At 44.3% G+C, this 23,241-nt stretch overlaps 1 protein-coding gene and 1 pseudogene across 6 annotated transcripts in view; one reads left to right on the forward strand and one right to left on the reverse strand.

Moving 5' to 3' along the window:
• ANKRD6 (ankyrin repeat domain 6) overlaps positions 1 to 5,664 on the reverse strand; it is a 186,010-nt gene extending 180,346 nt beyond the window's left edge. For all 6 annotated transcript variants that reach the window (XM_046006161.1, XM_046006159.1, XM_046006160.1 and 3 more), the window contains exon 1: positions 5,459 to 5,664. The gene's annotated coding sequence lies outside the window, so the exon portion shown is untranslated. The remainder of the gene's footprint in view (positions 1 to 5,458) is intronic.
• A 2,211-nt stretch (positions 5,665 to 7,875) lies between these two features.
• Positions 7,876 to 8,488, forward strand: LOC123942633 (annotated as a pseudogene).
• The last annotated feature ends 14,753 nt before the right edge of the window (positions 8,489 to 23,241 follow it).

The following is a 23,241-nucleotide window of genomic DNA, read 5'->3' on the forward strand; positions in this document are numbered from 1 at the left end:
CCAGCTTCTAACTCAGGCTTAGGGTCTGAAAAATGAACAGGACACAGGAGTAAAGGTCTCTTTCCTGAAAGACACCATGACAGCCATGTGTGACGTCTTTATTCAAGTCAGCCTTTCTTTGGAGGATTAGTAAGTACCACTTACTAATGGACAGGAATTCGCATGCGATGCTAAGAAGTTTAATAAAACGTTTTCATCTGGAAAGATTATCTGCCTCTCTATGCTGTAAGCACATGTAAAAATTAAACCCTACTCGAAACATCTACAGGTTTGTAATGGGCCAGGGAGGAAGACCTTCCTCTGCCCTGTGTTCCTTCTAGCTGAACTTAGAATCAAATTGACAAGAGACAGGTTAACAGGAGAAAATAAAATGTAATAGTCATACTTCAGGGGAATCCACACAGACAAGAGATTCCAAAGACTTAGGGACTCAAACAAGGCAATCTGAAGCTTATAGGAGCTAAGGAAAAAGGTAGGGGCCAAAGGGAAGAAAATTCATGAGCCAGAAGGTGAAAGGAGATGTTTGGAAAAACAAGATGTTCCATTATGCAGATGAGTTCCTAAAGGGGGCCTCTGTTAATACTTCTCTTCCTGTTGCAGTCTGACCTTTCCAGTTGTAAATTTAGGCAGTTATGGGGAAGCTGAGCACCTTTGCTGCATCTGCTGGGTTTCTATTACTCTTTTTTTTTTTTTTAAGATTTTATTTATTTATTTGACAGACAGAAATCACAAGTAGGCAGAGAAGCAGGCAGAGAGAGTAGGAAGCAGGTTCCCCACCGAGCAGAGAGCCAGATGTGGGGCTCGATCCCAGGACCCTGAGATCATGACCTGAGCCGAAGGCAGAGGCTTAACCCACGGAGCCACCCAGGTGCCCCTCTATTACTCTTAACTGGAAACAGTCTTTAGGCCATTTGGGGGCAGCCTGCCCTGGGCCCTACAAACCCAGGTCCAAACTTCCCAAGACCTAAGACAAAGTACTTCCCTCCTGAAATCAGAAATCTACTGATCCAAGTTCAGGCCTTCTCCCTCCAATCAGTTTCAACTTTCTCCTCAAACCTGGGCACATGTTGGCAAATGAAAATGAACGTTCCAAACAGGGGTCTGCAAGTCAAAATGTACCACAATGGCACACCAGAATTTGCTGTTTGAAAAACAATAAGGCATTTTATATTTTGAACCAACTACTTCATAATTTATTTGCTAAGACTGAGTTTGTTTTTTTTTTTTTTTAAGATTTTATTTATTTATTTGACAGAGAGAGAAATCACAAGTAGGCAGAGAGGCAGGCAGAGAGAGAGGAGTAAACAGGCTCCCTGCAGGGCAGAGAGCCCAATGCGGGGCTCCATCCCAGGACCCTGAGATCATGACCTGAGCCGAAGGCAGTGGCTTAATCCACTGAGCCACCCAGGCGTCCCTAGGATTAAGATTTTAAGCACTGACTGCCTTCCCCTCCCTCACCCCCGCCACTGCTATTCTTAAATAGGGACTATGATATATTTACTTATTATGGGACTATTTAGTACTATTTAACAATCATAGAAGAATATCATTTCTTGAGACTGTTACATTCCAGGCCCTTTAGAGATGCTTTTGTGTACATTATCTAGTTTAATCCTCTTAATGACCCATCCCATCTTATGTGGAGGAAAAACCAAGATTTAGCCCACTCCACACAGTAGCTTAACCTGGGGCTACTTCAGGCAGACTGACCCCTTCTTTAATAACTGCTCTCTCCCCAGAAGAAGGTGTTACCTTAAACCAACAATGCCCAAATTGAGCACCAAAGCACTCTGGATACTGCAGCAAATTCACAAGGGCAACTTCAGGATATTTCAAAGTTTTGAGGGAAACAGTGTATTCAGCATGTTGGAAAATGCTGAACCTACCAACCAGAATTCAGTTGCAATGTCAGGTCACTTTATGCTCATATCGATGACATCGTACACATCTTTGCAAAACCTGGGTTTTCAGAGGGTGCCGTGATAGAAAGCAAGTACTACAGAGAAGTTAATGTGAACAGGAAATGAGAGCGGTGCTACCCAATCTATTCCCAAGATTTAGGAATTAGTACAGGCACACATATACTGCTTGTGATTGGAGTTATTTAAGAATGATATAACAATATTTTTTCTCTCAGCTTATGTGTATTTTTTTTTTAAAGATTTTATTTACTTATTTGACAGAGAGAGAGCTAGCAGGAGCAGGAACACAGGCAGGGGGTGTGGGAGAAGGAAAGTATGCTCTCCAGTGATCAGGGAGCCGGATGCAGGGCTGGATCCCAGGACCCTGGGATCATGCCTGAGCCAAAGGCAGATACCCAACGACTGAGTCACTCAGGCGCCCCCATTTTTTTTTTTTTTAATAGCTTCTATGTTGTTAGGACATTAATACTTAATAGGTTGTTTGAACCCAACTAGGACGAACTACTTAAAACTACAAGCACTGTGAAAAAATTACTAAGATACTAAGGGAGCCATGAACTGAGTTTAGGAATCTTTTGCCTTAATCAATAAGTAACAAAGTTGTGCAAGATTCTCCAAGGAGAGCTGTGTGACCCTGCAAAAGTCACTTAAAACAAAGTTCAAAACGCAAACGTAATAACCAGGAAAAGAAGAATTTGTGAAAACCATTTTTAAAGGTTGCTCTCTGTCGGCTTAATCCTTCAAATCCCACACAATGTTCCTCTGGATAATTTGTATTTTTAAAAAAACTTCTCAAACATATGCACACAAATTACTGTTTTTCTCATTCTTAGGGACTCAAGCAGAGCTTTTAAAAATTATAGCCTCCAAGCTATGTTGGAAGAGACTGGGCCTCCCCTGTACAGAAGGAACACACCCACAGAGCCTGTGCCAAGGAAACCTGGGGAAAACCTTGAAAGACAGACTACCACCTCCCCAGTACGCCCCAGAGACTGTCAGCTTTTTTTGTGGTTTGCATCCCACTCTCAATATCCCGCTTTTAAGTTCAGTAAGAATGCTCCAGGTTATTGTGAAAACGCTTATTTGGAAACTTCCCTTTCACAGAGCTTTTTATGTAGCACATGAGGTGTGAAAAGCAAGGGAAAAAAGTTAACACAAATCTAACCAGCGGTTCATTCCAGGCAGAAGGAGGGCTGGAATGTCGTGGGGAGATACTGGGGGGCTCCAATGTGCTGGAGATGCTCTAGTTCTTCAGCTGGGTGATGAGTACTTTGGTGTATGGGTTCTATTCTTATTCTTTACACCAGAAGTGTAGTTTGATACTTTGTGTAGGTATATTTCACTGTAGGGATAGGGAGACCATAACTTTCATGTGGTAGGGCCACCAGAGTTAAAAGTATGCATTGTCTCTGAGTTGAATCACTAGCCATCAGCCTCTACTTGGGAGTAAATGCTTAGCCAGAGGGCTCTGGAGAGGGTCAGGTTTAAATGGGAAATTAGGTTAATTTTTGGTACAATCACTGGAAAACATGGAGTTAACAAATTAAAAGTTCTCTTAATACTATATTTTTCTCTTTATATAAATATATAATATAATTTATATATAATATATATTTTATATATATAATATATATGTGTGTGTATATATATATATGTTATTATTTAAGTAGTCTCTACCCAGTAGAGGGTTCCAATGCACAACTCTGAGACCAAGAATTGCATGTTCTTCCAACTAAGCTAGCCAAGTACCCCAATATATATATATATAAATATATATACATTTATATATATTTATATGTGTATTTTTTAAGTAAACTCTACACCCAACATGGGCTCAAACTCATAACCCTGAGATCAAGAGTCACATGCTCCACTGACTGAGCCAGCCAGAGGCTCCATTAAATGAGCATTTTTTTTTATCCCCCTTGGTTCCTACCTTCCAACAATGTGCAGCTAGTTGTTTTATGGTGTCTTATTCTTCTTCACCCTCTCCAACTCTCCCCTCCCCACTTATGACCAAAAGGGTAGAAAACTCTTCCAATTTTAATTTATGTCCCTAATTAAAAAAAAAAAATTCATTTGCCATATACTAAGCACCTGCTAGGGATGGCAGAAGGAACTTAAACATGTACGGTTGCCTCCTACATGCAAGGACAACAGGTTGCTATTGCTCTTCAAGGGGTGGGAAATATCTCCTCAGAGACAATCAGAGCACTGTGTCCTACTGTGGACCCAGGTGTGCTTGTCCTCATTGCCAAGTTCTTTTCACTGACATTGGCCTAATAGACATGACCTAAACATGAATGAATATCATCATCCAACAGGTTCACAAAAAGAATACCTAACATTCAAGAGCACCTTGCCGAGCATTTAACTTACAACATTTCATTTAATTTCCACAATACTACCCAATTATGTATAATATACCCAGTTTACAGTTTTAAAAACGAAGTTTAATGAAATGGGTTTTCCAGGCTGATCCAAGTGCAGTGGTGTTTACGATTAATTGATCGCAGTCAGTTACAGATTTCTTTGTTCCTTCTCCGCTCCTACTGATTCATTTGACTAGCAGAAAGAACGAAGAAAGCAAGGGAAGAAGAAAGAAATGTTGTTTCCAAAGTCACACAACTAACAAGTGGTGGAATCAAGACACAATCTCAGAACCCCAAAGCCGATCTCCACCATTGAGCCATCTCAGTGTGCTGCAGGGAAAACATTCTTGACCAGCTTTATGAAATTCAAGCCCCTCTCCTGTCACAAATACTGCTCCACACTTCCCCTCCCTCTCCCCAAATCTGCCGTTAGCACCGCACTTAAATCCCCAAGACTAGTGTCGGTAAACTGGTGTCTGCCCTCAAACCAACGTGCCTCGCTTCCTCTGCCCCGACCCTGGGAGATGCCTCTTGCTAACTCTTCACAGAGCTTAATTCCAGCCCGGGCGGACCTCTCAGGGACGGGAGTCCAGCCCCCACCCTCTCGGGTCTGCGCCTCTTGGCAGTCCTCAAAGGGGTAAGGGGAGGGGGGAGCAGGCTGCTGGCGCGTCCGAGCCGAACCCGGTCCCTCTGAGGCCGACCCGCAGGCCCGGGGGCGGCGGAGAGCGCAAGGCGACCAACAGGGACCCTCCTTTACTCCCGCAGACCCCCAGCCACCGCATCCGGGAGAAATACCCGGTGACCCCCGCCCCCCTACCACCACTTTCTTCAAACTCTGAGCTCACTGGAGAAAGAGGAGGGGGACAAGCCAAGACGACAAAGTTCTCCACCCCGACCCAAAGTTCTACACTCCGGGGAGGCAAGTGAAGCAAAGCGATCAGAGAGGTGCCCCAGGAAGACCCCCCTCCGGTCCCGGCTTTCGGGAGGCCGCAGGGGAGGGGGCAACGCGCTCCCTCTGGGTGTCCTCCCCCAAGCGGTCTGCGACCTGGGGCGCCGAGGGAGCAGCGCCCCCACCTCCGACACCGGGAGGTCCCCCGGGAGTGGGGGACGTTGGCCCTCAGATGTAGAGGGGTCTCGAAGGAACCCAGCGAGGTCGCACTGTACCTTTCTCTCGCGCGCCGGACGTCCGCGCCGCAGGGACCGCTGCCGGCGACAGGGTGGGGGGCGAGGGGAGACGACGGGGACGGGTTCCCGCAGGCTCCGGCGGCCCCTGGGCCTCGGCGCCGCCCAGCGCCGCGCCTCTCGCCTCCCGCTCGCCGCCCGCTCGCCAGGCTGCGCCCCCGGCTCCCGCAGGTTACCTGTGGCGGAGCTCGCCGCGCCCGCAGCTCTCCCGGCCCTGGCCCCGCCCCACCCGCGGCTCCTAAAGTGGGGCCGCAGCGCCCCGCAGCGGCCAGCGCCCGACACTGCTGGGACCTGTGGGAGGTGGGGCCCCGAAGGGCCTGGGACTGTAGGCCGCTCCCAGCTGGGGCTGCTGTCCCTCCCTGGTCCGCGGGAGGGTCCTTCTTCTGAAGAGTGGGAGGGAAGGGGGCTGCGGGGTGGTGAGCTTTTCCGCGCACGGGTCGCCAGGAGGTTCATTGGAGGGAGTGGGGAATTGGGAGAAAACCATCCCTCAGCCTGTGGCCAAATGGGTATTTCCGTATATTCTTCGCTCGCTTGACTGGAATGGCTCTGTGGGAGCTCAGCGGTGATGAATGAAGCAGACTCATTAGAGCTGGAAAGGGCAAGGAAGCTCCTGTTCCAGAGAGCTTGTTTGTAAGTAGCTGTCAGAACCATCCCAGATGACACAGACAAATGCACTGAGCATTCCTGACTCCTGTATTCAAATCACACCATACACACCATTAACTTGGTCCCGTGTTGTGTTCTTCACAGTTACTTCTTCAGCACGTAGAAGAGTTCCCTGAAGATAGTGGACATTAATAAAGGGAATGTGTGAATGAACGGAACCTCGTTCAACCTTCCGAAGAAGCATGACTGGAAACTGCCGCCCCAACACAGAAGGAGAGGGACATGGAACCCTAGAAAGGTGTCTTAGTCTTACTGAGGTTTGGGACAAGCTTATTTTGAACCCGATTTTTCTTTTTTTTTTTTTTTTAAAGATTTTTTATTTACCCATTTGACAGAGAGAGATCACAAGCAGGCAGAGAGGCAGGCAGAGAGAGAGGGAAGCAGGCTTGCTGCTGAGCAGAGAGCCTGATGCGGGACTCGATCCCAGGACCCTGAGATCATGACCCGAGCCGAAGGCAGCGGCTTTAACCACTGAGCCACCCAGGCGCCCCGAACCCGATTTTTCTGATCTGCTTTGAAATGGACCTGGTTTCCGTAGGTAAAGAAACGTGATGATCTCCTCCTTTTTCTTAATATATTTGTCTCCCTTGCTCTTTCAGGGAGCATCAGGTGGGGGAGAGCCAAACTCACGCCAGGAGAGGGTGAGTGCTGGATTTTCCTCTAAAATTTCAGAACTTCCCTACCCCATTGCCATGGCAGCAATTTTTCTTGACAGGGTGTGAAACCTCTCCTGCGTGTGCCTTGACCCTCTTCAGGGTTGTTCCCATCCCTGTCACTCTTCATCTGGAGCTGTTAGAACACATTTCCTTTCTCTGCCCATTAGTAGCTCTGGATTTCTCTCCAGGCAAGTCACCAGTGATCTACCCCCAAAGTCAAGATACATATGCATGACTTTTCAACCTGATCATTTCTTTCCTATATGTTTCCAGATTAGAGAGTTTTCTTAGCTGTTCCTTTAAATAAACTTACAGAGATAAAGAGTGCTCCCTTCCTCTGGGAAGCTTTTATAACATCACCATAAAGTTGAAATGAGATGGAGTTTTAAGTTACATTTGTGGGCAGTCGGAGCAATCATGCATTAATTCTGCTGAAAGGAACAGAAAGCTGGCCCATAAAACATGAGAATGATCCTGGAAGCCAACTGGTCCACAATTGTTCCCAGGCTTTGACTAGTGGGAATTCCTGGCAGAGGGGCCTCATGAGAGCCAAAGCAGACAGTGGCTGAGCTGCTTGGAGATCTTGTTTGCTCATCTCCAAGAGGGCACACAGTCTTTGGAAAACTAATGAAAAGAGACTCTGAACCTCCCTCTATATGAGGAAGGCTCCCAGCCTACAGTTCCATTCTTGTACCTCTAGTCAGCTCAAAGCCAACCAGCCTCCCAGATCCACCTTACCACACCCTCTTTCTGCCTCATGAGAAAGAAGTCTGTTCTGCCAGTGATCGTTTTTCCCTGCTTTCTGAGAATCTAATCTGCTCTGACATCCAGCAACCTTTCTTTCATGAGTTGACTGCACTAGCTGCCGTTCATGTCATTAGCCTCAATTCGTCCTTCAGTCCACCATTCTGGCTTCTAACCCTGCCACTCCCTGAAACTACCCTTGCTAAGGCTTCTACCCAGGAAAACTTCCATGGGCCTCTCCATGATCACATCCGCCTTCTCCTCTAGAGGAAACCACCATACTAAATTTTGTATTATCTTTTTCGGTTTTCAGCTTGGAGCCAGTGAAGGTGTAACTCACTTCAGTCATCCCGAATGCAGGTTCCTCTGACAGCAGCTGTGCCCACCATGCCACCTACGTTTGACCCCAACAAGACTAAGGTTGTATACCTAAGGTACACTGGTGGAGAAGTCGGTGCCATGTCTGACCTGGCCCCTGAGATTGAACCCTTGGGTCAGTCTCCAAAAGAGTCTGGCACCAGTAATTGAAAGGATCTGAGGATGACAGTGAAACTGACTATTCAGAACACACTGGCCCAGATTGAAGTAGTACCTTCTGCCTCTGCCCCAATTATCAGAGCCTTCAAGGAACTGCCAAGAGACAGAAAGAAGCAGAAAAACATTAAGCACAGTGGAAATGCCAAATCTGATGAGACTGTCAACATTCCCCATCATATGCAGCATTGATCCTTAGCCAGAGAACTCTCTGGAATCATTAAAGAGATCCTAGAGACTGCCTGGTCTGTTGGCTGCAATGTTGATGGCGGCCACCCTCATGACATCGTAGAGGACATCAATAGTGGTGCAGTGAAATGCCCAGCTGGTTAAGAACTACAGGGAAAACATTTCAAAGGAAATATTTCAATGAAGGATCATTTGACAACCAAAAAAAAAAAAAAAAAAAAAAGTTGCCTGTGTGTATTAATAACTCTCTTGTCACAAATATATATATCCCTAAACACAACATTGTACAGTTTTGCCTAGTTTTGGGCTTTTTCTAAATGGAAGCAATCTGGGAGAGCCTAGGTGGCTCAGTCAGTTAAGTGGCCAACTCTTGATTTCAGCTCAGGTCATGATTTTAGGATTGTGAGATTGAGCCCCATGCAGGGCTCTGCACTCAGTGGGGAGTCTGCTGGAGATTCTTTCCTTCTGTCCTCCCCTGCCCCCAACCCCTACCCCTGTTCAAGTATGCAGGCACTCTCTCTTTCTCTCTCTCACTAAAATAAATAAACGAATCTCAAAAAAAAAAAAAAAAGAATCATTCTGCACTCTTCCTATGCATTTTGCTTTTCTCGCTCAGCATTCTGTTTCTGAGATTCAGCTATTCAATTTCTCTGCTATATAGTGTTTCATTGTAAGAAGATACCGCAATTTATTTATCCAGTCTACTTTTGGACATTGGGTTGGCTCCAGTTTTTGCTGTTGCAAACACTGTTGCTATGAACACACAAATATTTCTCCCCATGCATATGTGTAAGAGTTTTCAGGATGATTATCTAGAAGTGAAATTGTTGGGTCTTAAGGAATGTAAGTGTTCAAATTTACTAGGTAGTCAGAAGTCATTACTAGGTAGTCACTAGTCTGACTACTACTAGGTAGTCAGTAGTCAGTAGTCTTTACTAGGTAATGCCAGAGTGTTTTCTTTCTTTCTTTTCTTTTTTTAAGATTTATTTATTTGAGAGCAAGAGTATGTGAGCAGGGGAGAAGCAGAGAGAGAGGGACAGGGGCAGAGAGAGTGGGAGAAAGAGAATCCCAAGCAGGCTCCATGCTCAGCACTGACCCAGGGTTCCATCTCATGACCCTGAGATCATGACAGAAGCCAAAATCAAGAGCCAGCCAATTGACTGACTGAGCCACCCAGGTGCCCCACCAAATTGTTTTCTAAACCAATTGTATCAATTTTCATTCCTATCAACAATGTGTTTAAGTTCCCATTCCTCTACATCTTTTGATTGTGTGTGTGTGAAATTATTTCTTATTATAGTTGTGATTTGTATTTCTCCAATTAGCAGTGCAATTGAACATCTTTAATATTTAATAAATTTTCTTGTTCTCTTTTTTATTAATTGGTCTTGCGTTTTGCTCTATTTCATGTATTTTTTAAGGTTTTATTTATCTATTTGAGAGAGAGAGAGACAGAGAGAGCATAAGCAGCGGAGAGGCAGAGGGAGAGGGAGAAGCAGACTCTTCACTGAGCAGAAAGCCCAACGTGGGGCTCCATCTCAGGATCTGAAGATCACGATGGGAGCCATCTGAGCAACTCCAGCGCCCGTGTTTCACCTATTTTGAGAAATCCTTCCTGACCCTGAGGTAAACAAAAATTCTTTCGTATTTTCTTCAAAAAGTTTTGAAGTTTTGGGGCACCTGATTGCCTCAGTCAGTAGAGCAAGTCACTCTTCATCTCGGGATTGTGAGTTCAGTGTTGGGTGTTGCAATTACTTTAAAAAATAAAATCTTGGGGCACCTGGGTGGCTTGTCGTTAGGCATCTGCCTCAGCTGTAGTCATGATCCCAGGGTCCTTGGATTGAGCCCTGCATCGGGCTCCCTCCTGAGTGGGGAGCCTGCTTCTCCTTCTCCCTTTCCCCCTGCTTATGTTTCCTCTCTTGCTGTCTCTCTCTCTGTCAAATAAATAAATAAAATCTTTTTTAAAATAAAAATAAATAAATCATAAAATCTTTTTAGAAAGTTTTAAAGTTTTGCCTTTCACATTTAAGTACATATGCCATCTGAAATTTATTTCTCCTCTCATTTACAATGCCAAAGCTATCTTATAATGAATTTTCATGTATGCTTGAGTCTGTTTTGGGTTCTCTATTTTGTTCCCTTTGCCTATCCCTCTTTTTTCTCCATTTGCCTACTCCTGTGCTAGTACCATACCGCCTGGAAACTGGTAGTTTTTTATTAAATCTTGATTTCTGATCATAGATGTCCTACCCTGATCTACTTCTTTTTCATAAGAAATCTCATTTCTGGGGAACCTGGGTGGCTCAGTCGTTAAGCATCTGCCTTTGGCTCAGGTCATGATCCCAGGGTCCTGGGATGGAGCCCCACTTTGGGTTCCTGGCTCACCGGGAAGCCTGCTTCTCCCTCTCCCACTCCCCCTGCTTGTGTTCCTGTTCTCATTCTCTCTCTGTCAAATAAATAAATAAATAAAATCTTTTTAAAAAAAGAAAAAGAAAAAGAAATATCAAGTATTCTTGATATTAGAATATCAAGTATTCTAAGCTCTTTTCTCTTCCATAGACATTTTAGGACTTGCTTATCTGGCTCTATGAAAATTTTGTAATTTGTTTTTTTAATTAAAAAAAATTTTTTAAAGGTAACTCTGTGCCAAATGTGGGGCTCAAACTCCCAACCTGGTGATCAAGAGTCGCATACTCTCCTGAGCCAGCCAGACGCCTTCCATGAAATTTTTGTGATCTTGATTTGAAATCCCCGAGAATCTATGTGGTGGGTGGCATTGTTTATTCACAATTGTTTATTCTCATCCTGCTTTGCCATGCTTTCCTATAGTGGTATAGACTCCTCTGCCGCACTGGTTTGGAGCTTATGTGACTTGCCTTGACCAACACCACACTGGAGCAGAAGCTTTAAAAATGTTGTGTGCTATAGTGCTTCTCTGCCCCTGCTTTTCTCACCTTGAGCTTTTGCCCTGTGATATGAGAATATGCCACAAAGAGTGGCTGCCTCTTTAGCTGGGATCTCAGTAGGAGAAAACACGTGGACTCCTACAGAGCCCAGTCTAGCTATAAGTGGTCTGCAGTCCTCACGCAATGGGAGCAAGAAACAAATTGTTTGCTGCTGTTGCAATTTGGAGAGAATTAACATCTTTACACTGTTGAGTCTTCCTACCTATGAACACATTTGACATGTCTGTCCGTTCACTTAGAATTTTAGTGACTTAAAACGTTTTAAAAACTTTTCATTTTCTGGGGCCCCTGAGTGGCTCAGTTGGTTAAGCAACTGCCTTAGGCTCAGGTCACAATCTCAGGGTCCTGGAATCAAGCCCCGTGTCCAGCTCTCCACTCAGCGGGGAGTCTGCTTCTCCTTCTCCCTCTCCCTCTGTATTCTTCCTCTCTCTCTCTCAAATAAATAAAATCTTTTTAAAAAAACTTTTCATTATCTGAGATTTATTAATTCTTTTACCATTGCAAGTGATATCTCTACTTCTGAAAGCACATTTTCTACCTTTTTTCTTATCAAGAAAAATGTAAATATCTTTGTTTATTGAACTTACATCCAAAAACATGGCTAAGTTCTATTATTAATTTGAGTAAATTGTAGGTTCTTTAGTTTTCTATGTACCTACAAGTAAGGATATTTTATTTCTAATCTTTATATCTTAAAAAATTTTTTATTTTGAGATAATTATAGATTCATAAAAATTTGCAAAAATAGTATAAAGAGGTACAGTGTATCCTTCACCCAGTTTCTCCCAATGGTTGCATTTTCCATACTATGGCACAACATCAAAACCAGGAAATTGACAGTGGTATAATGTGTGCACAGTTGTTGTTGTTTTTTAAAAAATTTATGTATTTGTTTGACAGAAGGAGAAAAAGAGAGCACAAGCAGGAGGAGTGGCAGGCAGAAGGAAAAGGAGAAGCAGGCCACCTGTGGAGTGGGGAGCGGACGTGGGACTCAATCCCAGGACCCTGGAATCATGACCTGAGCCAAAGGCAGACACTTAACCGACTGAGCCACCCAGGTGCCCCAGTGTGTGCAATTTTATCACATGTGTGGCTTCATTTAACCACTATCACAATCAAGATAAAGAACTATTCCATCACCACAAAGAGTACTTGTGCTCCACACCTTTCTTTCTCAATCCAAGCCTAACCCCTGGCAGCCACTAGTCTGTTTTCCATCTTTACAAATTTGTCCTTCAAAAATGTGACCTTTTGAGACCGTCTTTTTCACTCAGGGTAAAGGCCCTAGAGATTCATCCAAGTTGTTGGCATGTTTCAATAGTTCATTCTTTTTATTGCTCAGTAGTATTCCATGGTATGGTTATACCCCAGTTTGTTTAACCATTCATCTGTTGAAAAGCATCTGGATTGGGGCGCCTGGATGACTCAGTGGGTTAAGCCTCTGCCTTCCGCTCAGGTCATGGTTTCAGGGTCCTGGGATCGAGCCCCACATCTGGCTCTCTCCTCAGCAGGGAGCCTGCTTCCCCCTCTCTCTCTGCCTGCTTCTCTGTCTACTTGTGATCTCTCTCTCTCTCTCTCTCTCTCTCTCTCTGTTAAATAAATAAATAAATAGGGGCGCCTGGGTGGCTCAGTGGTTTAAGCCGCTGCCTTCGGCTCAGGTCATGATCTTGGGGTCCTGGGATCGAGTCCCGCATCGGGCTCTCTGCTCGGCAGGGAGCCTGCTTCCCTCTCACCCTCTCTGCCTGCCTCTCTGCCTACTTGTGATCTCTCTCTGTCAAATAAATAAATAAAATCTTTAAAAAAATAAAAATAAAAATAAATAAATAAATAAAATCTTTAAAAAAAAAAAGAAGAAAGGCATTTGGGTTGTTTAGAGGCTTTGGCTAGTATTAATAAAGCTGCCATGAACAATCATGTACAGGTTTTTAATTATATTTAATTATATTAAATTAATTATATTTAATTATATTAAACATGTTTAATATAAACATGTTTTCATTTCTTGGAGATAAGTGCCCATAACAGCGATTGATCGGTTGTACAGTAACTACAAGTTTAATTTTTTAAAAAATATTTATTTATTTTAGAGGAAGGGAGGAGAAGAGGGAGAGAATCTCGAGCAGGCTTCACTGAGAATGGAGCCTGACAAGGGCCTCAATCACAGAACTCATGAGATCAAACCAACTGTTCTATGGAGTGGCTATGTCATTTTACATGCCCACCACCAATGTACAAGAGATCCAGTTTTTCCACATCCTTGCCAGCATTTGCTGTTATTACTATTTTTTTTATATTAGCCATTTTTTAAAAAGATTTATTTATTTATTTACTTGAGAGAGAGAGAGAGACTGAGAGTCAGGAAGAGGTGCAGAGAGAATCTCAAGCAGACTCCCTATTGGGTGTGGAGCCTGACACAGGTCTTGACCTGAGATCATGACCTGAGCTGAAACCGAGTTGGATGCTCAAATGGCTGAGCCGTCCAGGTACCCCTGTTTTAGCCATTTTCATAGGTAGTAGTATCTCTTCGTTGTCCCAATAATTAGCATTTATTTAATGACTAGTGATATTGTCTATCTTTTCTTTTACATCCTAGAGGGGTTTTTTTTTTTTATAGTCATTATGTCATGAATTCATAAGAAATGGATTCCAGCCACTCAGACCCCTCTCCACTGGCTCTCACAAAGTATACTTCTCTGGGTGAGCAGGCTGGTGTTCCAGATGAGCACAATTATCTTTCTCTACAGCTTCCTTCTTTTCCTGATTGTTTCCCTTCACTTTTTTTTTTTAAAGATTTATTTATTTATTTATTTGACAGAGAGAGATCATAAGTAGGCAGAGAGAATGAGAGGGAAGCAGGCTCCCTGCAGAGCAGAGAGCCGGATGTGGGACACCATCCAGGACTCTGAGATCATGACCTGAGCCAAAGGCAGCAGCTTAAACCACTGAGCCACCCAGGCGCCCCATCCCTTCACTTTTTTCAGGAAGCTGTCTGTGCTTTTAGAGCGCTCAATGCGTACACTAATTCTCTTGGCAAGAATGTTGCCTTTAACTTGTTTTGTTTCAACAATGCCAACAGCATGCTGGGTAACACCAGACTTCCAGGTTTACCATGGGAACATTCCTGGGTAAGTCTACCTATCACCTTTCTTGTAGATTTGCATGTATGTGCCCAAAGGAACAAATCCATATTTTCTAAGTCTTAGAGAACATACAGCATGTGCCTCTTCTCCTCTTTGGGTTGGTCATTTTGGAAGACTACTGGAAAGTGGTGGTTCTGGCTGGAAAGACTGAACATCTTTCCATGTGCTTATCTGACATCCTGTATCTTCTTCAGTAAAATGCCTCTTCATGCTTTTGCCTATTTTTCAATTGGAATTTTTTTTTTTTTTTGCTGCTGACTTTTGAAAATTCTTTACATATTATAATGTTAGTCCCGTGTCAGATATATGGTTAACAAATACTTTACTCCAGTCTATAGCTTATCTTTTCATTCTCCTTTTTTTCTTCTCCCAAGAAATCTCTATGCTGAACGTGGGGCTGGAACATACCATCACGAGATCAAGAGTCACGTGCGCTACCAGCAGAGCCAGTCAGTCCCACCTTGTCTTTTTATTCTCTTAACAGGGAGTTTACAAAGAAAAGGTTGTAATTTTGATGGAATCCAATTTATCGACTTTTTCTTTTATGGATGGTCTTGCTTTTGGTGTCACAGCCTCTTTGTTTCTTTTCCCTGTCTCATCATACAATCAAGACTATGGAGTACATTGTGGAACAGCAACGGTGCCAGTGGGCATCCTTCTCTGCTTCTGATTTTAAGCTACGGACTTTCTGATCTGTCTCCACTACTAACATTTAGTTCTAAAGATAAAGGCACCATATTTATCCGTTAGAATGTGTTTGGCTTCAAGAGAGAGCCTGACTAGAGTGGTTTAAATCATAAAATACATAATAACTTACATGATAAAAATATCTGGGTTTAGTGTCTTTCTGTAATTCCATTGTATTACCCTGGGTATGAGCTCTTACTTTAACATGACATTTAAGCAAGAGAAAGAGGCAGGTCTTCTCCTCATTTATTTTAATTTGGGAACAAATTCTTCTCACGTGACTCTTAAATATATTTCTTCTTAGGCATCATTGGTCACAATTGGTCACAAGTTCGGAAGGGATGTGGTTACTGTTCTTCAGAAATCATGATTCAACCTCGAGGTCTGATGTTCTTTCCCTAAGTATGCTGATACCCAACCACACTTAGGTGTGCCAAACTAAGGGAGGGGGGAGGAGGGGGGTGGTTTTGCCACCAATAACATCTGCCTGACATGTGTCTAACTTGGCATTTCCTTTGCCTGACCATGTGAGGCATGTGGTAGACACACTCAGAGGCTTCTGTTCACTTGTCCCCTTTTGTTACAAGCCTCCTCCCTGCTCATGAGGGTAGACCTCTGCAGCCACCAGCTGTTGTGGACTGGACCATCAATTCAGCATATTTATTGGGACTTGACCGCCATCAAGCTGCCCCTTGGCACATAGAATACAATATAAATGGTGTGCTCTCACTTGTGGTTTGTGGAGCTCTGACTGCTGTGCTAGGCGCTGAGAACAGAAGAGAGAGCAAATCAGATGGCCCCAGAGTCTAGTGGTGAATACAGTCCTCAATCAAACATTGAATCATTGCTGAAATAAATGCTCTGAAGGTGCAGCAGTACCTGGTACTGTGTGAAGTACGATTGGAGGACTGGGCCAGGAGTGGACCACTGGCCCAAACGCAATCAGATTCCCTTGCCTGGAATCAGAGGTAATAATAACTAACACTTACACAGTGTTTGTCTTTTAAATATAGGGAGGTAGCTATATAGATATATATTTTTAAATTTTTTAAAGATTTCATTTATTTATCTGTGAGAGAGAAAGAGAGAATGAGTGAGAGAGAGAGAGCAGGAGCAGGAGGGAGAGGGAGAAGCAGGCTCCCCGCTAAGCTGGGAACTAGACATGGGCTCAATCCCAGAACCCTGGACTCATGACCTGAGCCAAAGGCAGATGTTTAACCGACTGAGCCACCCAGGTGCTCTAGGATATAGATATAGATAGATATAGATATAGATATAGATATAGATATAGATATAGATACACACAGACACACAGTTTAATAGATTTAATTCCCACAACTTTGTTGAGGCATATAACATTATCACCAGTTTAGAGATGAGAAAATCGAGGCACAGAGAGATTAAGTTACTTAGTCCAGTCACATAGCTAGTTAGTGGTAAAACTAGGATTTGAACGCTGGGAGGCTGGTTCTAGAGCCTGGGCCCACTATCAGTGGGACTAGAAGGGTGGGTCATTCATCTTCTGTCATCTGGTGTGAAAAGCAGACAGCCAGTTTTCAGGCAGAGATTGAAGAATGAAATGAGAAGTACAAAAAGAAGCAAAAATGAGTGTCCTTTCTAATGAAGTCTCAGTTGTCACCTGTAATGTCCTGAGACATCTTTACAAGGATTTTCTGAATATGAAGTAACTTCTGAATGTTATCACCAAGTATGTGATCAAGCTTTATCCATCCATTCCTCCATCCTCCCTCCATTCATAAAGGGCATATATTGCGTCTGTTAGGACACATTCTACTACCAAGTTCAGAACACGCATCTTCAGTGTTGCTTGTTTTTTTAAGTAAGCTTGAGCCCAGTGTGGGGTTTGTTTGTTTGTTTTTTTAAGACTTTTAAAAATTTATTTATTTGACAGATAGAGATCACAAGTAGGCAGAGAGGTAGGCAGAGACAGAGAGAGGAGGAAGCAGGCTCCCTGCTGAGCAGAGAGCCTGATGCGGGGCTCGATCCCAGGTTCTGGGATCATGACCTGAGCCAAAGGCAGAGGCTTTAACCCACTGAGCCACCCAGGCACCCCCAGTGTGGGGTTTGAACTCACTACCCCAAGATCAAGAGTTGCACCCTCTACCCACCAAGCCAGATAGACATCCTCACCCACCTTCAGTGATATAAACAGAACTTCCCAACTGGTTTGCTGCTACCACTTACGTGTAAATAAATGGATTATAGATGTGGCTAAGTTATTGATTCCTTTAGCCTTTTGGGACAGCTGGGCAGGACCTGAGGGGACCAAAGTCTCTGGGTCAGTCGTCTCTGGCTGCAAGTAGCCTGTCCATTTAGGTCAGTGTGCTGTATGGATAGTATCATTTTCTATTTGCACCATGGCTAGAGAGTGTGGGGGAACAGTGGTTTCAAGAATAGACTTCTAGGGGCGCCTGGGTGGCTCAGTGAGTTAAAGCCTCTGCCTTAGGCTCAGGTCATGATCCCAGGGTCCTGGGATTGAGTCCCGCATCGGGCTCTCTGCTCAGCAGGGAGCCTGCTTCCTCCTCTCTATAATGGCTACAAATATGTTTACACATTTAAAAGCAGAGTGTTTTCGAAGGAGGGAAGCCAGAAAGAAACTAACATTTCACTGGATATTCTCTTATGCCGTTTGACTCTTTTACCATATACATGATTTTTAAAAGATCGAAACATTATTATTTGTAAAGGAATCTCTACATCCAATGTGGGGCTTGAACTCACAACCTCAAGATCAAGAGTCTCATGCTCTACTAACTGAGCCAGCCAGAGGCCCCTCAAAACATTATTTTGATAAAGTCTCTTTAATGGTGGGCTGCCTCAGTGAAAATGATTTAATGATTTTTTAATGATTTGATCAGGTCAATGACTGTCTTAGGAGACCCGGAGACTGTGAGCTCTCTTCTTGGAAAATTTGGTTGGCTTTCCTGGATTAGCAGGAGTTGAGGGAGATTCTATAGAAGCCTCTTTTTTCTGTTTGCTTCAAGAGAGAATTAATGTCTTTAAATACATATTTTAAAAGAAAGCCTAAAAGGCTCTCAACATGTGAATCCTAGGAACCAGGCATAAAGCCATCAGATGCCTTAAAATATCCTAAAATGCAGGATGCAGGCTGTATTTAATTACTTGCCCTCTTCAGGACTGCAATTATTCTGCCTAAATTGTACAGGTCTCTTTTAAATAGCTCTCATGTTCCTTGTCACAAGACTTCTAATTGCAGACGGCAAAATAATTCACTAGAATAAGAGCACAAACTTCTGGATTTTAAATTTCAAATTTTATTTTATTTTAAGATTTTATTTATTTATTTGACAGAGAGAGGGAGAGAGAGAGAGAGAGAGACAATTAGAGAGGGAACACAAGCAGGGGGAGCAGTGGAGGGAGAGGGAGAAGGAGGGGTCCTGCTGAGCAGGGAGCCCAATGCGGGGCTTGATCTCATGACCCTGGGATCATGATCTGAGCCAAAGGCAGCCGCTTAATGACTGAGCCACCCAGGTGCTCCGAATCTTGTAAATTAAATGGTTTGGGGCAATAGACCCATTTTTGAGTGTATATGTGTGTTTTGATTCTTTATCTAGGAAACTGGGAGCCAGTTCTTCACTTTCTGCCCCCCTTTCAGTCTAAGGCTGTAATATAATTACCTGTAGCCACTAGATAGGAACAAGATTTAATGTTTAATGAGTTCCAAAGTAGTATCATGGTCCACTCCAGGTCCACTGCATGTGGTACCTTGGGCAAATGATTTAATCTCAGCGTTCCCACTTGTAAAGTAAGGACAATCATATTACTTATTTAATGAGATTATTTTGAAGTTTGCATTATTTTGGAACAGCACCTTATTTATGGAAAATCTCCCTAAATGTTATTTGGTTAAATTTTAGTAGGCAATAGACAAAGTTCATCTTTCTTGATGCTACAAAATACCTCTCAAAATTAAGAGTTTTTGTCAACTATACTCAAATAAAAATAAAGTCAATAAAAATTTTTAATTTTTCTTAAAGATTTCTTTTAATCCATTTAACAGAGAGTAAAAGTGGGAAAGTGGAAGAGGAAGAATCAGAATCCTCTCTGAGCAGGGAGCACGATATGGGGCTCAATCCCAGGATCCTGGGATCAATGACTTGAGCCAAAGGCAGATGTTTAACCGACTGAGACACCCAGGTGCCCCCAATAACATCAGCTCATTCCTGATTATATTCTACTAGCTCACAATTCATACTTACTTCATTGTGGCATTTCCCAGGGTTTAGAGTGAGTAGAAAACTTGACTTCCTGAAGTTTCTCTCAAAAATATACCAAGTCTGTGTGGAGACCTGGCCTGTACCATCCTTTTTTTTTTCTTTCACTCATTCCATAGACATTTATTAAGCACCTATCATGTATATGGCAATCCGCAGAGGTTACATCCAACAACAAAAACCGTGGGTTGCTTAGAGGCATATCCATTCTTCCTCCTTCTCTTGCTTCCTAAAGATTTATTTCTTTGAGAGACAGAGAGAGAGAGAGAGAGAGCTTGCACATGTGAGCAGGGGGAGTGGCAGACAGAGAGGGAGAGAGAGAATCTTCAAGTAGACTCCCTGCTGACAGCAAAGCCTGATGCAGGTCTCTATCCAGGACCCTGAGATCATGACTGAAGCCAAAATCAATGGCTAGCTGTTCCACCAGTTGAGGTACCCAGGCATCCCTCATATTCTTTTTAAAAATTATTATTTATTTTTATTTATTTATTAAGATTTTATTTGTTTATTTTACAGAGAGAGAGAGAGATCACAAGTAGGCAGAGAGGCAGGCAGAGAGAGAGAGGGAAACAGGCTCCCCGCCAAGCAAAGAGCCTGACGCGGGGCTCGATCCCAGGACCCTGAGATCATGACCTGAGCAGAAGGAAGAGGCTTAACCCACTGAGCCACCCAGGCACCCCTATTTTTTTTTTTAACTAGGCTCTATGTTGGGGCACAGTCATTAAATGTTTGCTTTTGGCTCGGGTCCTGATCCCAGAGTCCTAGGATTGAGCCCCACATCTGGATCCTTGCTCAGCGGGAAGCCTGCTCCTCCCTCTCCCACTCCCCCTGCTTGTGTTCCCTCTCTCGCTGTGTCTCCCTCTGTCGAATACATAAATAAAAACGTTAAAAAAAAAAAAAAAAGCAGGCTCTGTGCTCAACAGGGGGTTGAACCTACACAGGACCCTGAGATCAAGAGTCACAAGCTTCACCAACTGAGTCAGAGGCACCCCAAAGTCTTTCCATTTTTATTTAAATTCTGAAAGAATCTACATATATGACTTTCTAAATTTAAAAAAAAGCTTCTTTCAATTTTTTTCAATATATCCTTTATTTGAAAGCGGACAGAATTGGAATAACAGCAAAAGAAGAGCAATACAATTCTTTATTGTTCTGTTTGTTCAAACTTTATCAATACCGTACATTTGTTGGGGCACCTGGGTGGCTCAGTGGGTTAAGCCTCTACCTTCACTCAGGTCATGGTCTCAGGGTTCTGGGATCAAGCCCCGCATAGGGCTGCCTGCACAGTGGGGAACCTGCTTCCAACCCCCTCCCCCCATCTCCCCCCGCCCCCCGCTTGCCTCTCTGCCTACTTCTGATCTCTCTCTCAAGTAAATAACTAAAATCTTTTAAAAAAATGCTGTATGTTTGTAAATGACAATGAATTAGAATCTCTCTTTTTTTTTTTTAAGATTTTATTTATTTATTTGACACACACAGAGAGATCACAAGTAGGCAGAGAGGCAGGCAGAGAGAGAGAGGAGGAAGCAGGCTTCCTGCTGAGCAGAGAGCCCAATGCGGGGCTCGATCCCAGGACCCCGAGATCATGACCTCAGATCATGACCTGAGCCAAAGGCAGCGGCTTAACCCACTGAGCCACCCAGGCGCCCCGAATTAGAATCTCTTAAACCTATCTATAACTCTCATTTACCTTGGGATAGAGCATAATCAGGGATTTGGCTTTTATTGATTTTTTTTTATGGATTTGCTCCTTTTTTCTCAAGAATGGCCCAAGTCTCAAATATTTTAGGGTGTGCTCCAATTTACTGCTGATGTTCCCTTTTAAAGCTGTCTTTGAGGGGATGGCAGAGATTATCAAATATCTCCATCCTTTCGGGATCTCAGGCACAGTGGGGTTTTTGGCTTGGGAATTGTCCTATCTTGAAACCTTGGGTCCCTGGGATAGACACACCTGGCAACCAGCCCAGGAATGCCCTGACTGGCTAGCCCAACTTTAGACCGGCTTCTAGGACCTCATGAGCAGTCCTCTGGAGTTTGAATCAAGCCAGTTCAGTGTCCTTCCCAAGCTGGTGGGTTTGTTCTGGGATAGTTGGAAGTCTAAATCCAATCTGGGAGAGAAGTTCTCCCTTCCCCCTGGGAACTTCCTTTTATAAAATGGATGAAAGGCACTAGAAAAATTATCCCTAGCGTAATTTCCCCTGGTAAGAGCAAGTAGAGCCTTCTTGTGTTTGCTAGGCCGTGTGCCCCCTCTCCAGCCCCAGCCTGGGACCTCCTATCTGCCCCACCGGATCTTTGTGTTCTGGACTAGGTTCTAGACTCGCTTGCCCTCTGGTTTCCAGCTGGGTTTGGCCATTGGGAGGCACTTCCAGGAGAATGAAGGGTGGTTGGCAAGAGAGAGGTCAGGGTATCTCTTTCTACTGCTGGGTCCTTGACAGTGAGGTGCTTCTGAAAGTGACTGCTTCCTCATCAGCTACAGCTCCTGTTTTGTGCCCCCTGCCCAGTATTCAAGCTCCCTTCCTTTAGTCCTACTACTTTAGGGGTGATAGTATTTTCCCACTGTTGCTAATCCCTATTTTGATTCCCTGAACCCTGCCCATGCCCCTGTAAATTGTTCTTTAACTTAAAGCTTTCTGTAAGTTAAAATCTTTGCCCATGCCATCTGTTTTCCTCCTGGAAAGGACCTTGACTGATGCAGTCATATCAAGTTAAGCTTCCTCCCCTGGGAAAATCTGAAGACCTTTCCAATTAGAAGCAGCCACCTCCTAGGTGTCTACATCCACCTTCAATACCACAACTACTACAAATTCCAGGACATGAGTCATGGTTTGCTAGGCTGAAAGGTCCTCCAGGGCAGGAATACTATTCTGAGTATAGGTGGACACTCTCTGCCCCCCCCCCACCGCAATCCCATACAGCCCCTGGCATATAGTAGGTGCTCAATAAATGTTTCAGACAGAGTCAGCACCCTTGGGTCCCAAGAGCCTCCAGTCTCAGCTCTCTGCCTCCTCCCCCAATACCACCTGCTGCCCTGTTGGCACCTGTAGGATCTGGATCACCATGCTGGCCAGCTGGTTTATTTCTTATTGTGCTTGACATAAGGAAGTTCATTCACGTGGTTTTTGCAGGATCAGAAAGGGTGGGTATAGTATGTCCGGCGGTAAAGACCTTGTGGAGAAATGCAGGTTTTAGTTTCACCCACACATTGTTGCTGTTCCTATGTGAGAGTTGCTCCCCCCACCCCCAAGCCTTGAAACATTTTATTTTGAGATGGGGGATTACAGTCTCTGAAACAATGAGACAGGAGTAGTTGGTCATAATAGCCTGTGAGTATGTTGTACACCTGCGACCTTTTCCAAAAGGCTGCAGAGGAATTATTATTCAGCCTAGGCAGCCATGAGGCATGTTAGGTTTTTTAAGAAACATTTTACATCTGGGTAGGCCTGATTCTTTAATATTCTTGGTGGGAAGCACTTTGAACCATAAACGCACACTGAAAGGCAATTGCTATGGAGACTGAACCTCTGCAGTAAATTTCTCGGAGTTTTCTTCTCGGGGAGCTTCAGTACCCATGCGGTGTCCTCGGCACAAGGCTCTGGGTGGCGGGGTGGGGTGGGGGGCGGGCGCAGCAGTGGTGGGGAGGGGGGAAGGCAGCCCACTCGGGACTGGAAGAATCCCCAGGACTGAAAGCCAGAGAAGTCCTCCAAGGTAGGGGGTGTGTGTTGGAGGTGGGTGGGGGATACGTTCTCAGGTTGTGCATGCCCCCAGCTCGCCGGCCTGTGCGGATACCACGTGCAGAAGGCGCGCGTGGGGGCCCCTGGCGCGCAGCCGCGGTGGGTGACTGCGCAGCGTCCCAAAGCCCGCGGTACCGGGCGTGTGCCACTGTGAGCTTCTGGTTAGGTGGAGGGCTCCGCGCCGCCCAGCCCCCCG

Source organism: Meles meles, chromosome 5 (genome assembly GCF_922984935.1).
Source record: "Meles meles chromosome 5, mMelMel3.1 paternal haplotype, whole genome shotgun sequence".
In the NCBI taxonomy this organism is placed as follows: Eukaryota; Metazoa; Chordata; class Mammalia; order Carnivora; family Mustelidae; genus Meles; species Meles meles.